Raw genomic sequence first — 14312 nt, 5'->3', positions numbered from 1 at the left:
ATTATTAATGGATGTTTGCAGCTGTTTCTTCTCAATTCGAGTTGTGCCACCTCAGCACATGGAGGTCCCGAAAGACTTACTTTATCCATATCATTAAGGTTGGTTCTACTCTAATGAGGCAGCTCTTTCCCAGTCCTATTTTTGAGTGCCTTCCAATCCAAGGGGCTAGTCTTCCTGCACTGTGTTGGACAATGTTTCCAACCTATTCATAAAGTTGCCCAGTAAGGTATTACACAGTGTTTCTCTGCTATTCATAAAGTTTTCCCTGGCTAATTTTTGAAAAGTGTCTGGCATCCTCCTTCTCCTAGTCTGTCTTAGTTTGTAAGCTGCATTGAAACCTGTGCACCATGTGCAACTCTGCTGGCATCTGAAACACCTGTGGCACAGCCTCAAGCCTCACAGCAACGTACAAGCCTCACAGGATGACAGACTGACAGACAAGTTTGTCTCCCTTAGTTGTTAGAAACCTCTTCACTCTCCTCTTAATTAGGTAGAGAGATACTGATAGATAGATAGAAATAGATACAGTTATGAATTTCCTGGTAAAGAAATCTCACGGTTCTGTCCAAAGCACGTAGGAAGGAAAACAGTTTGAAATATCTAATATTTCTTTGAAGAAGTGAGATCTTAGCTGAGGTCTGAAAGTTGACTAAGTGGTAGAGAGGCAAACAGAGCGGAAAAGATAACTCCAGAGAATAAAAAGAGAAGGTGCAGCTGTCAGGATGTGAGAGAAAGAGTATTACCTTTCAAGGAATTACAGAAAGAGAAAGATGATAAAATGTGGCAGAGATGACTCTAGAAAAAAGAGAAATAATTATTAGTCAAATTACAAAGGATCTTAGCCAAAGGGCGGTTAGAAACCAAAGTAGAATTTTAAGTAGAGCACTGGCAACATCAGGTTTGCACTTTAGAAATACACTTCACACTATGAAGAATATGTTGGGAGAGATTAACTCTGGAAACAAGGAGAGCAATTAGCAGGTTACAGCTATAATCCAGGTGAGAAGTAACGATAGGCTGTACTAATGAATGGCAGTAAAACTGGAGAGAAGTAAATTATATAAGATATAATTAACAGGTATTATAATACCTGTTTCTGAAAGTTCACAGTTATGAAACCCTATGAAGGTAAGTTCTACTCTGAAAGACATGAGGTTGTCATGAACCAGAATCAACTCGATGGTAGTTGGTATGATAAGGGAGCTCTGGGGGCATAGTGCCTAAGGTATGTGATTGCTAACCAGAAGGCTGGTGGTTCAAATCAGAAAGAAGGTTGGGCAAGAAGAACTGGTTATTAATTAGATGTGGACATAGAGGATTTGGGAGAGGGCCAATTATATTACAGCCAATTATACTACTCAGGTTTGAGGCTAGAGATCCTAAGAAGAAGAAAGCCTGGTTCTATGTCTATAAAAAGGTGGTGGAGGAAATGTGATATATTGATTTTTGAGGTGTTTTGAAACAAGAAGAAACATATGTATAGTAGGCAGTTGGAAACAGGAGTCTGAAATTCAAGAGACTAATTGGAGTTTAAAATAAAGATTTGGGAGATATAAACAAACACATAGGTAATAAGTAAAGCCTGTATAGTAAACAATATTACTAAGAAGAGGGTTCCAGATGTTCCAGTTTTCTAAAATATCACTGTATTCTAGTTCTCCTTAAAATACAAGGTTCCTTGGTCATGTGTTTCACTGACATGTTTTCCATTAATCCTGGGGATATTGACATTCTCTCAGTGTCCTATCTATCCTCCTTTTCTTTTCAAGGTCTGCTGTGTTTATTCTTCCTAAGCAAAGTGACCTACCACCTCAATAGCTACTATATATTGATACTGATGTTATCTAAATTGGTATGTTTTATCTTGAGTAATGTCTTGAGCTTCAATCTCACATTTCACTTCACAAGTCACTCAACTCTAGTTAATATTTCCACCTAGATGTCCTTAGGCACCATAACATTATTATTCATCATTCCAAATAAATTCACCTGTCCTTCTCCTCATGTCAATTAATGACATCAACCATCCATCTAGTTACCAAATATGTAAACTTTGAGTCATTGTACAAGTCTGAGAAATGCTTGTCTTGAAGTTAAAGGCCAGATTATTTAGAATGGCATATAAATGTCTTCACAATTGGTCTCTATTGTCTTTTGCTAAACTTATCATCCATCATGCCCTTTGACCATCATACATATGTACTGGGCCTACCATAGCCACAGAAGCCAAATTTCTCCATATACTTCTTTACTTAATGTTTTGTTCATGTAGTCTCTAGAATGTGACCTGAGAGCTCTCAATCTTAAGACCAACGTCAAATGTCAGGATTTTTATGATCACCATTATCTCCGTGGAAGAACCCATCAGTCAATTGTTCTGATAGTCATACACACAACAAACGTATTCTCCCAATGTTATTGTTGTTGTTGTTAGGCGCTGTCGAGTCAGTTCCAACTCACAGTAACCCCACATACAAGGCACAAAACACTACCTGGTTCTGCACCATCCTCACAATCTTTGCTATGCTTGAGCCCATTGTTGCAGCCACTGTGTCAATCCATCTCATTGAGGGTCTTCCCCTTTTTTGTTGATCCTCTAATTTATCAAGTATGATATCCTTCTCCAATGAATGGGCTCTTCTGACAACATGACCAAGCAAAGTACATGTCATGAAGTAGGCATTCTCACTTCCAAGGGACATTCCTGCTATACTTCTGCCAAGACCAATTGTTTTCATTCTTCTGGCCGTCCATGGTCTTTTCAGTATTCTTCACCAACACCACAATTCAAATGCATCAATTCTTCTTTAGTCTTCCTTATTCATTGTCCATTTTTCACATGCATATGAGGCTACTGAAAATACCATGCTTGAATCAGGCGCACTATAGTCTTCAAAATGATATCTTTATTCTTTAACACTTAAAAGATGTCTTTTGCAGCAGATTTGCCCAGTGCAATATATCATCTGATTTCTTGACTGCTGTTTCCATGAGCCTTGATTGTGCATCCAAGTAAAATGAAATATTTGACAACTCCAATCTTCTCTGTTTATCATTATGTTGTTTATTGGTTCCATTGTGAGAATTTTTGTTTTCTTTATGTTGAGGAGTAATCCATACTGAAGGCTATAGTCTTTGATCTTCATCAGTAACTGCTTCAAGTCTTTTGCACTTTCAGCAATAAAGGTTGTGTCATCTGCTTATGGCAGGTTGTTAATGAGTCTTTCTCCAGTACTGACACTGAGTTTGTCTTCATATAGTCCAGTTTCTCAGATTATTTGCTCAGCATACAGATTAAATAAGTATGGTGAAAGGACACAACCCTGACATACACCTTTCCTGATTTTAAACCATGCACTATCCCTTTGTTTTGTTTGAATGACTGCCTCTTGGTCTATGTACAGGTCCCTCATTCCCATTCTTCACAATATTATCCATAATTTGTTATGATTCACACAGTTGAATGCCTTTTCTTAGTCAATAAAAGACAGGTAAACATCTTTCTCGTATTATTTGCTTTCAACCAAGATTCATCTGACATCAGCAATGATAACCCTCATCCCATGCCCTCATTTTTTAATTATCTTCAGCAAAATTTTAGTTGTGTGTGATATTAATGATAATGTTTGATAATTTCCACATTCTGTTGGATCACCTTTCTTTGGAATGGACACAAATATAGATGTCTTCCAGTCAGTTGGCCAGGTAGCCATCTTCCAAAAAAAATGGCATAAACTAGTGCTGCATCCATTTGTTGAAACATCTCAAAGGGTATTCTGCTATTTCCTGGGGCCTTATTTTTTGCCCACTCCTTCAGGACAGCTTGGACTTCTTCCTTCTTTACCACTGGTTTTTGATCATATGCTATGTCCTGTTGAACGTCAACCAATTCTTTTTAGTACAGTGACTCTGTAATCCTTCCATCTTCTTTGGTGCTTCCTGCTTTGCTCAATAATTTGCCTATAGAATTCTTCAATATTGCAACTTGAGGCTTGAATTTTTTCTTCAGTTCTTTTCACCTGAGAAATGCTGAGCATGTTCTCCCTGTTGGTTTTCTAATTCCAGATCTTTGCACATTTCATTACAATGCTTTATTTTTTTCTTCTCCAGGCACCTTTTGAAATCTTCTGTTCAGCTCTTTTATTTCATCACTTCTTCCATTCATTTTAGATACTCTCCATTCAAAATCAAGTTTCATAGTCTCTTCTCACATCCATTTTGTCTTTTCTTCCTTTCCTGTCTTTTTAATGACTTTTCACTTTCTTCATGTATGATGTTCTTGATTTCATCCCACTAGTCGTCTGGTCTTTGGTCATTGGTGTTCCATGCATCAAATCAAGTCTTCAAATCCCACACATCATCCCCTAAATGTGACCATGCATAGATGGAAGGACTATTATTTCAGTGTAACTCTTGGCACACAGCATGGTGTATTCAAACAGAAATTGGTACTTAGTATGGGTTCATTGAATAAATCAAACACTAAATGTATACTATAATTAAATCCCAGCTCTACTGAGTCCTGGGCTAATGTTTATTCCTTCCATATCACCATACTGGCTCAACCTACTCTGCTAATTATATACCTTTTGGCTTACTCATCAGTTCATTTCCAAAAATATTCATTGAGCACCCACTAGATTTAAAACCACTTTTCAATAGTTTTTCCTAAAATTTGGCTTGGTTACTGATATATTTCAACTTATTTTCATTACTTTTTGGAATGGCAAGTAGAGATAGAGAATATTCTTATAAACTGCCTTGATTTTTCTGGGTGAATTATATTCTGGAATATGATGAAATTGCTCTTTACTTCACCTTTGATGACTGTTGTGACTCCTAACACAATGTAAAATACTATAGATGACCTCTTAGACCCTTCATCTCCCCTGCAAATATTGCTTCTTTCTCATGTAGGTCAATTGGTTTTTATTATAGGGAGTTGATGAACCCAGAAAACAACTTGGGAAGCTGTGTCAGCTCATATTGGATAAATGTTCCCTCCCACTCAAGCCACTTAATCATAGAATTTATGCTACATTAGCAAATTGGAATTATGGCTAGAACCTTACATAATCACACTGTTGCATATTCATAACAATAATCAACAACGCCATAACTATTGAAAACAATGCAAGAAGTGTCAAAATATTTTTATGTATATTCATAAAGGCTGCTATGAAATAGGGCATAATAACAACTTAAGGTGAAAAATGGAGAAGTGTGATGTGGTAGATGGTGCATATGATTCAGTATTGTGTCCTTCAAATTCCATCCTGAAGCCAGGATTATTTATAAAATACACTATAGGCCAGTTGATAAAGACATTTACTCAAGACTCAAATATCCTGGGTTCAAATCTCAGCTTAATTTGGCATGAACTCTATGATCTTGGGCAAGTTACTTAACCTCTCTGGGCCTTGCTGTCTCTATCTGTATAATGAGAGTATTGGTTTGTGAAGAGTAACATGACACATTTAAACAAGGTCTAGGACTCACTCCATAAAAATTCAAAATATGCAAGCTTTGAGTTAGTATTAATTGTCTAAAATACAAATTGGCCATGCAATTTTCCTCATTTAATCCCATAACTGTTCCTTAATACTTACAAATTGAAATGCAAACACCTTAACATGGTATTTCACACCTTTCATATTCTGATCTCTGCCATTTTCTCCAGCATAATCTATCTTTCTCTCAAATATAACATTATGATGCTGGTAGTCATTTTCTGTATGCACTGTGATGTTTTAATCCTCCACATTTTTCATCATGCAAGATCTTTAATGTCCATCCTCTCCACATCCTATGTCTACTTATCATTTAAGACTTAACTCATGTGGCTTCATTTCCCCTAAGACCAGAAGAACTACATGGTGCCTAGCTGTCACGACTAAAGATTCCTTTCAGGGCCACAAGAGACAGACCTGATAGAACAGGAGAAAAATGTGGAACAGAACTCAGATTCTTAGAAAGTTCAGACTTACTGGACTAGTTGAGACTAGAGGACTCCTTAAAACTATTGCCCTGAGATGCTCTTTAAAGCTTGGACCCAAACTATCCCAAGTTCTCCTTTGGCAAAAAAAAAAAAAAAAAAAAAAGATTAGACCACAAAATAAATATATTATCCATGATTACGGTGCTGGATTGGTAAGAGGTATTAATCAACAGCTAACACAGATGCACATACTTTCATGAAATAATGCTCTTTATTACTTGTTGTCTCTAAAAGAGATTATATCTAGTTGAATCGGGTGAGGTTATGATACATATTAGAGTGCTTGTGTGGCACAAATGGTTAAGCACTTGACTGCTACCTGAAAGGTTGGTGGTTTGAACCCTCCCAGAGGCCCCTTGGAAGACAGGCTTGGTGATTTGCTTTGGAAATATCACAGCCTTGTAAATTCTATGGAGCAGTTTTACTCTGCACACATGGGTTCACCATGAGTCAGAATCTCAGAGTTGCTTCAGTGGCAACGAGGTGATACATATTTATGCTGAAAAAATTAAAGAAAGAACAAGCGTGTAAACCTTTACATAACCTATGGATGCACTGCCACTTCCTGCCTAAGGCATTTGACTGCTAACCAGAAGACTAGTGGTCCAAACCCACCAGCCACTCCTCGGAAAGAAGATTGGGCAAACTACTTATGTAGAGGACCATCTCGGAAACCCAAGGAGGGGTTGCTATGAGTTGAATTGACTCCATAGCAGTGAGTTTTTTTTTTTTTTTTTTTTTTGGTGGGCCTTTTATATAAATTGCATTATCTTGTAAATAGACAATTTCTAGGTGGTAGTCATTTTATCAATTAGGAAAGTCTTTAATAGTATTTGTAAATATACAACAATTAGACTCTTCTAGATTTGAAAGATAAAGACAACACATTAAATGATATTAGTAGAAATTATACCCCTCATGCCAAGAAGAATGAAATCTACTTTTAGAGGTAATATGAATAATGAATATGTCTCTGGTGCACTATAATGTTCAAAGTGATTTCAAATATCCCATCTTGTTTGAACAGGACTATGTGGGTGTGGACTTGTTATGGGTAAAAATAAGTCACTATTAATTAGTATGCAGACTTGAATTATACTTTGGCAGTGTCATGAAAAAGTTGACTACTTGTTTGTTAAAAATCATAATCATGGACTAATTATGGTCAAATAACTCAAAATAAGAACAAAGTATCCAATGTAATTTGGAGATGAAATTAAATACTTGGATACTGTGATAGAATCGTTAACTAGATAAGTGTTTCCACACCTTGATCTCATTAACACTACCTTTAAAATATTCAGTTTCTCCACTGAAAAAGAAAATGAAACACATTATTTTATCATACATATTTACCTATTTTAATGGGTTGAAAAATTGATCTTCTTAAATAAAGAGGAAAAGAATCAGTCGAATGTACATAACAGCCATTTTCATATGTCCATGTTTATGCTTTAGTAACAAACAAATGTTCAAACCCAGGGCCGTTTTTTTGGTGGTGGTGCCGTCAAGTTGATTCTGAATCATGGTGACCCTGTGTACAACAGAATGAACAGATCAAGGGCCCTTTTTAGGTGTGGTTATTGTTGTTGTTGTTATGTGCCCTCAAGTTGGACCCGACTCATAGCAACCCCTCCTTGGGTTTCCAAGGCAGTATCACTACGGAAATAGATTGCCCCATCTTCCTTCCAAGGATGGTAGGTTTGAACCGCCAGCCTTCTGGTTAGCAGTCAAATGCCTTAGACACTATGCTACCAGTATAATAGAGATAATTAAATCTCAAAATATATTTGTTAACATTTGCAACATACAGTAAGATTGAAGAGTGTATTATCTGTAGCTGATGTCTCACACTTTATCACCTTAGCCCAGTCCTGAGTTCACCTGTAACTGTAATGAACAGAATTGATGGATGCTGAATTTTTCTCACCTCAAGAATTCATATCTGCTCTTCCATGAAGGCTTCCTCCAGTTGTAGGAGAGCCTACTAGCTGGGCATTCCAGAAATGCCAGGAATGTAATTCCCCCAGGGGCAATTCTCAGCAAATAAAGGACAGAAATAAATGGACAAACAGTTCAGTGGAACAGTTCTTAGGCACATTGTGTAATGTTTCTCAAGAGTTCCCTGGAATGTCATATCCCTAATAAGGAGTTCTGGTGGCACAGTGCCTGTGGCATTTAACTGTTAACTGGAAGGCTGGCAGTTCAAAGCCACCAGCCACTCCATGGAAGGAAGATGGGGTAATATACTTCTGTAAAGATTTACTGCCTTGGAAACCCAATGGGAATGGTTGAGTCAGAACTGACTCAATGGCAGTGGGTTTAGTTTTTTTTTTTTCCTTTTGGTTTATTAGCCACAGTAACAACTTTGTCTGTTCTCCCTTCCTTGTCTCACTGTGCCTAATTCTCTTTCCTTTATTTCTGAGTTTATCCAGTTACCAAAGAGTTAACTCTGACTAACAGATCCCTGGAACTGTGCCCCATAGAGGTTTCAATGCCTGATTTTTCAGAAGTAGATCTCCAGGTCTTTCTTCCTAAGTGTCTCTGGGTGGATTCAAATCACCACCCTTTTACTCAACAGACAACCCTTTTAGTCAGCAGACAAGAATGTTAACAGTTTGCATTGCCCAGACACTCTGAATATCACCTCCTAAATGACCTACCCGTACCAATACTTCTCTCAGAGATAGCTTTTGGAGTAATTCAAATTAACCCATGAGGACTGTACCAAGGTTGACTTGAACATGTACTAGCTACATAGCCTATTCTCTTTAAAAAGCACACCAAGCCTCATTTTTTAGTCTGTAAAATGAAAATTATATTAACAATCCTATAGTTTTGCTTTGATGATGTGTCCTGCACAGCATCAGGTATGGTCTTAAGCAAGGACTTAGTACAAAATAACTGTCAATATAGATAGTTGTTGCTATTATTATTTCTAGCTATATATTTAAGAATATCTTTCTTTTCTAATGTGTTCTTTCTCCTTCCCAACACACTTACAATTTAAACGTTGAAACAAGTATTATTTTTTTCTTTCTTGTATATGGCCAAGTATTAGCATAGACTGAAAACAATCTACAAAATGATTTAAGAGGAGAATGAGCTCTATGGAAATTCAGTTGGTTATTGTAACAACAATAAACACTATTGATGCTTCTCATTTATATTTTGTGCCAAACACAGAATGCACTTAAAACAGAAATAAAGTTTAGGAATAGTCAATCATCCTCTCTTCACCAAATATGGAAATCCTAACCCAGTGTTTGTGAGAGATCTAGCCAAAGAGTATAAATAGAGAAAAGGCCACACATTTTTCTAGTATCAACAGGCAACATATTGCAGTCAGTGAAATAGGTTCTGTCTTTCAGGACAGAGTTCAGAAAATTATTACTGAGAATTCAAAAGAAGTCTTGGGAGCTAATCAAAGATAGAGACAGTTCTGAGATTTAATCAGGTGCCAGTGCTAAAAGATGATCCAAGTGGCAGAGCAAAGAAAGTCCAGTGTTACACAGTCAATTTTTATTCAGCTTCAAGTTGCTAATACTCATGACAAGTAGTTAACAGGCAGTTTCTTCCAAGATTGTTAATAAAAGATTTATTTCTTGGATTTTATTTTGTAGTTGTTGTTGTTATGTGCCGTAGAGTTGGTTCTGATCTATAGGGACCCTAAGTATAACAGAATAAAACACTTCCCAGTCCTGTGTCATCCGCTGTTGCAGCCACCATGTCAATCCATCTCCTTGAGGGTCTTCCTCTTTTCCATAGAAAAGCATGATGCTCTTCTCCAAGGACTAGTTCCTCCTAACAAATATCCAAATTACATGAGACCAAGTCTTACCATCCTCACTTCTAAGGAACATTCTAGCTGTACTTCTCCCAAGACAGATTAGTTCGTTCTGGCAGCCCATGGTATATTCTTCGCCAACACCATCATTCAAAGGCATTGGTTTTTCTTCGATCTTCCTTATTCATTGTCCAGCTTTTGCATGCGTATGGTGAGAACTGAAAACACTATGGCTTGGGTCAGGTACACCTTAGTTCTCAAAATGACATCTTTGCTCTTTAATACTTTAAGGAGGTTGTTTGCAGCAAATTTGCCCCTTTCAATACATCATTTGATTTCTTGATTGCTACTTCCATGAGTGTTTATTGTGTATCCAAGTAAAATGAATTCTTTCACAACTTCTATCTTGTCTCTGTTTATTGTGATGTTGCTCATTGGCTCAACTGTGATGATTTTTGTTTTCTTTATGTTGACTACAACTGAACGTTGTAGTCTTTGATATTCATCAGTAAGTGCTTCACATCTTGACTTTCAGCAAGCAACATTCTATCACCTGCATATTATAGTATTCTTCTGCATATAACCCAGCTTCTTGGATTATTTGCGTAGCATCCAGATTGAATAAGTATGATGAAAGCACACAGCTCTGACACACACCTTTCCTGATTTTAAACCATGCAGTATCCCCTTGTTCTGTTTGAATGGCTGCTTGTCTATATATACAGGTTCCTCATGAGCACAATTAAGTGTTGGGAATTCTCATTCTTCGCAATGTTATCCATGATTTATTATGATCCACACAGCCAAATGACTTTGTATAGTGAAGAAAACACAGAAATGTCTTTCTCGTATTCTCTGCTTTCAGCCAAGATCCATCTGATATCAGCAATGATATCTCTGTTTCACTTTTTCTTCTGAATCCTACTTGAATTTCTGGCAGTTCCCTATCCATGTACTGTTGCAACTGTTCTTGATTTATCTTCAGCAAAATCTTACTTGCATGTGATATTGATGATATTGTTTGATAATTTCCACATTCTGTTGGATCATCGTTCTTTGGAATGGACATAAATATGGATCTTTTCCAGTTGATTGAGTAGGTCTTCCAAATTTCTTTCCATAGATGAGTGAGTGCATTCAGTGTTGCATGAATTTGTTTTGACATCTCAATTGGTATTCCATCAATTTTTGGAGCCTTGTTTTTTAGAAGACTTTCAGTGCAGGTTGGACTTCTTCCTTCAATACCATTGGTTCTTGATCATGTGCTACTTCCTGAAATGGCTGAACATTGATCAATTCATTTTGGAACAGTGATTCTGTGTTTTCCTTCCATTTTATTTTGATACTCGATGCATTGTTCAATATTTTGCCCATAGACCCCTTCAATATTGCAACTTGAGGCTTGAATTTTTCTTCGGTTCTTTCAGCTTGAGAAATGTCAAGCATGTTCTTCCCTTTTGATTTTCTAACTCCAGATATTTGCACATTACTTTTACCCTTTGAAATCTGTTCAGCTCTTTTACTTCATTATGTTTTCCATCACTTATAGCTACTCTCCATTCAAGAGCAAGTTTGAGAGTCTCTTCTGACATCCATTTTTGTGTTTTCTTTCTATCCTGTTTTTTTTTTTTTTTTAATGACCATTTGCCTTCTTCATGTATGATGTTCTTGATGTCATCCAATCTGTCAAATCTATTTTTTGATAGTCTCTAAATTCAGGTGGTATATACTCAAGGCCAAACTTTGGCTCTCTTGGACTTGTTTTAATTTTTTTTTCAGCTTTAACTTGACTTACATACTTGTGGCCTGTTTCATAGTCCAACCCCAGATTTATTTTGATTGATGATATTGAGCTTCCTCATCATTTTTTCCAGAGATGTAATTGATTTGATTTCTGTGTATTCCATCTGGTGAGGTCCACATGTGTACTTACTGTCTATTCTGTTGAGTAAATGTATTTGCAATGAATAGATTGTTGGTCTTTCAAAATTCCATCATGCAATCCCTGGTGCCTTTTCTATCACTGAGGTGGTATTTTCCAACTACTGATCCTTCTTCTTTGTTTCCAAATTTGGCATTCGTGAGAAATATATCTTGATTGAACATTTTATGAATTTCAGATTGCAGAAGTTGTTAAAAAATCTTCAATTTCTTCATCTTTGGCATTAGCATTGATGAATAAATTTGAATAACAGTCATATTAACTAGTCTTTGTAGGTGTCTGTATATTATCATATCACTGACATCATTGTACTTCAGGATAGATCTTGAAATGTTCTTTTTGATGATGAATGTGATGTCATTCCTCTTCAATTTATCATTGCTGTCATAGTAGACTATATGATAGTAAGTTTCAAAATGTCCAATACCAGTCCATTTCAGCTCATTAATGCCTATGATATCTCTCATTATGCATTCCACTCATTTTTGATGACTTTCAATTTTCCTAGATTCATATGTTGTATAGTACATATTCAGAGCTCCGATAGCGTAGTGCTTAAGGCAATTGACTGCTAACCAGAAGGCTGATGGTTCAAACCCACCAGCCACTCCTCAGAAGGAAGGTTGGGCAATCTACTTCCGTAGTGATACTGCCTCGGAAACCCAAGGAGGGGTTGCTGTGAGTTGAGTCTGACTCGACAACACATAACAACAACAACAATAATGGATATTTGCAGCTCTTTCTTCTCATTTTGAGTCATACGACAGCAGCAAATATAGGTCCCAAAAGCTTTATTCCATCCACATCATGAAAGTTGACTGCTTTTTGAGGAGGCAGTTTTTCCGTAGTCATAATTGAGTGCCTTCCAACCAGAAGCACTCATCTTCTGGCACTACATTGGACAATGTTTCACTGATATTCATAAGATTTCCACTGGCCATTTTTTTTTTAGAATTAGATCTCCAGGTGTCTAGGTCCTTCTTCCTAGTCTGCCTTAGTCTGGACATTCCGTTCAAACCTGTCCACCATGAGTGACCCTGCTGGTGTTTCAAATAGTGATGGCATAAATCCAGCATCACAGCTAAATGCAAGCCACCACAGTATGACAAACTCACAAAAGAGTGGATAAAAAAAAAATATTTCTTTTCAAAGACTTGTGACAAGACTACATTGAGAATACTTTCAATAGTGCACAAGGTCAATGGATGAACTCTATATGTTGATTGATTAATAATTTAAATAGATGGACTTTATGTTTGCTTGTAAATTAAATAATTTTAAAGTTTCACAAACTAAGCTAATTGTATGCATTTAGATGCAACTAAGTTGAAGTTGTAGAGGAAAATACAAACTAGAACTCTGAAAGATGTAGATATTGTGGTGAAAACTTGGACTTTTACTAAAGACTTAATATATAACAAACAGTAGAAGAGCGTAAGCTTTTAATGGAATCCACTGAGTCAAAAGAAGAGCTTTTTTAACTATTAGTTTTCTTTATTTTATGCCTACAGATTCTAAATTCTCATCACTACTCAAAACTTTCTTAATAAGTAAAACTGACAAACTACTTTCCTCTATGACAACAAAATTATAGCCATGAGTCAAAAATAACTCAATTCTTATTGACTAATAACAACACCATGACAATAAAAAATGTACACAAACATATAATTTTATATTATAACATTTACATTTGCATGAACTGCAGTGTATTGCAAGCATTATGTTTTGATTAGAGAACATCACAATGATTGTATATATTTTTTCCTCCTCCCAAGAGTAGATTACAACTCATGGTAACCCCATGTTTGTCAGAGTAGAACAGTGCTCCATAGTTTTCAGTGGCTGACTTTTTGGAAGTAAATCACCAGACCTTCCAAGAAAGCTCTGGGATCACCATAAGTCTGAATTGATTGCATGGCAAATGGTTTGAGGAGTCTGTGGGTGGTTAAGGTGGTAACCAGAATGCTGGAGTTGTGAGTCCACCCACAAGCACCTCAGAAGAAAGGCTCAGTGATATACTTCTCATAAATCAGTCATTAAAAAACCATTCACTGAAAATAGTTCTTCTCTGACACTTGTGGGGTCATCATGACAGCAAACGTATTATAACTAGAATTTCCAAAGTCTGTGAATTGAAGGGGTGATAATTTACTAATTTTATGATTAATTGCATCATGCTAAGATTCTACCAAACAGATGATTAAGGCATGGCTTTCCTGAATTAGGATAATATGCTGGGTTCAGCTCTAAACTGGACTATCTGGGCCTGAATGCTAGTTCTGTTACTGACTAACAGTATGCCTCAGTTGGCTTACCTATAAAATGATGTTAACAACACTGATAATGCTTTGTTGTGAGCTTTGGATGAATGCTCTTACTTGAAACTTAGCTTTAACACTAATTAGCTCTAGTAGCATAGTGACTAAGGCACTTGACTGCTAACCAGAAGGCTGGTGGTTCAAACCCACCAGCCACTCCTCGGAAAGGACGTTGGGCAATCTACTTTTGTAGTGGTACTGCCTCGGAAACCCAAGGTGGGTCGATATGAGTCGGATCCGACTCAACAGCAGTGAGTACACACA

This window comes from Orycteropus afer, unplaced genomic scaffold, assembly GCF_000298275.1.
Source record: "Orycteropus afer afer isolate SDZICR_OR568_19922 unplaced genomic scaffold, OryAfe1.0 scaffold00280, whole genome shotgun sequence".
Classification (NCBI taxonomy): domain Eukaryota; kingdom Metazoa; phylum Chordata; class Mammalia; order Tubulidentata; family Orycteropodidae; genus Orycteropus; species Orycteropus afer.
This window is presented reverse-complemented; position numbering follows the sequence as displayed.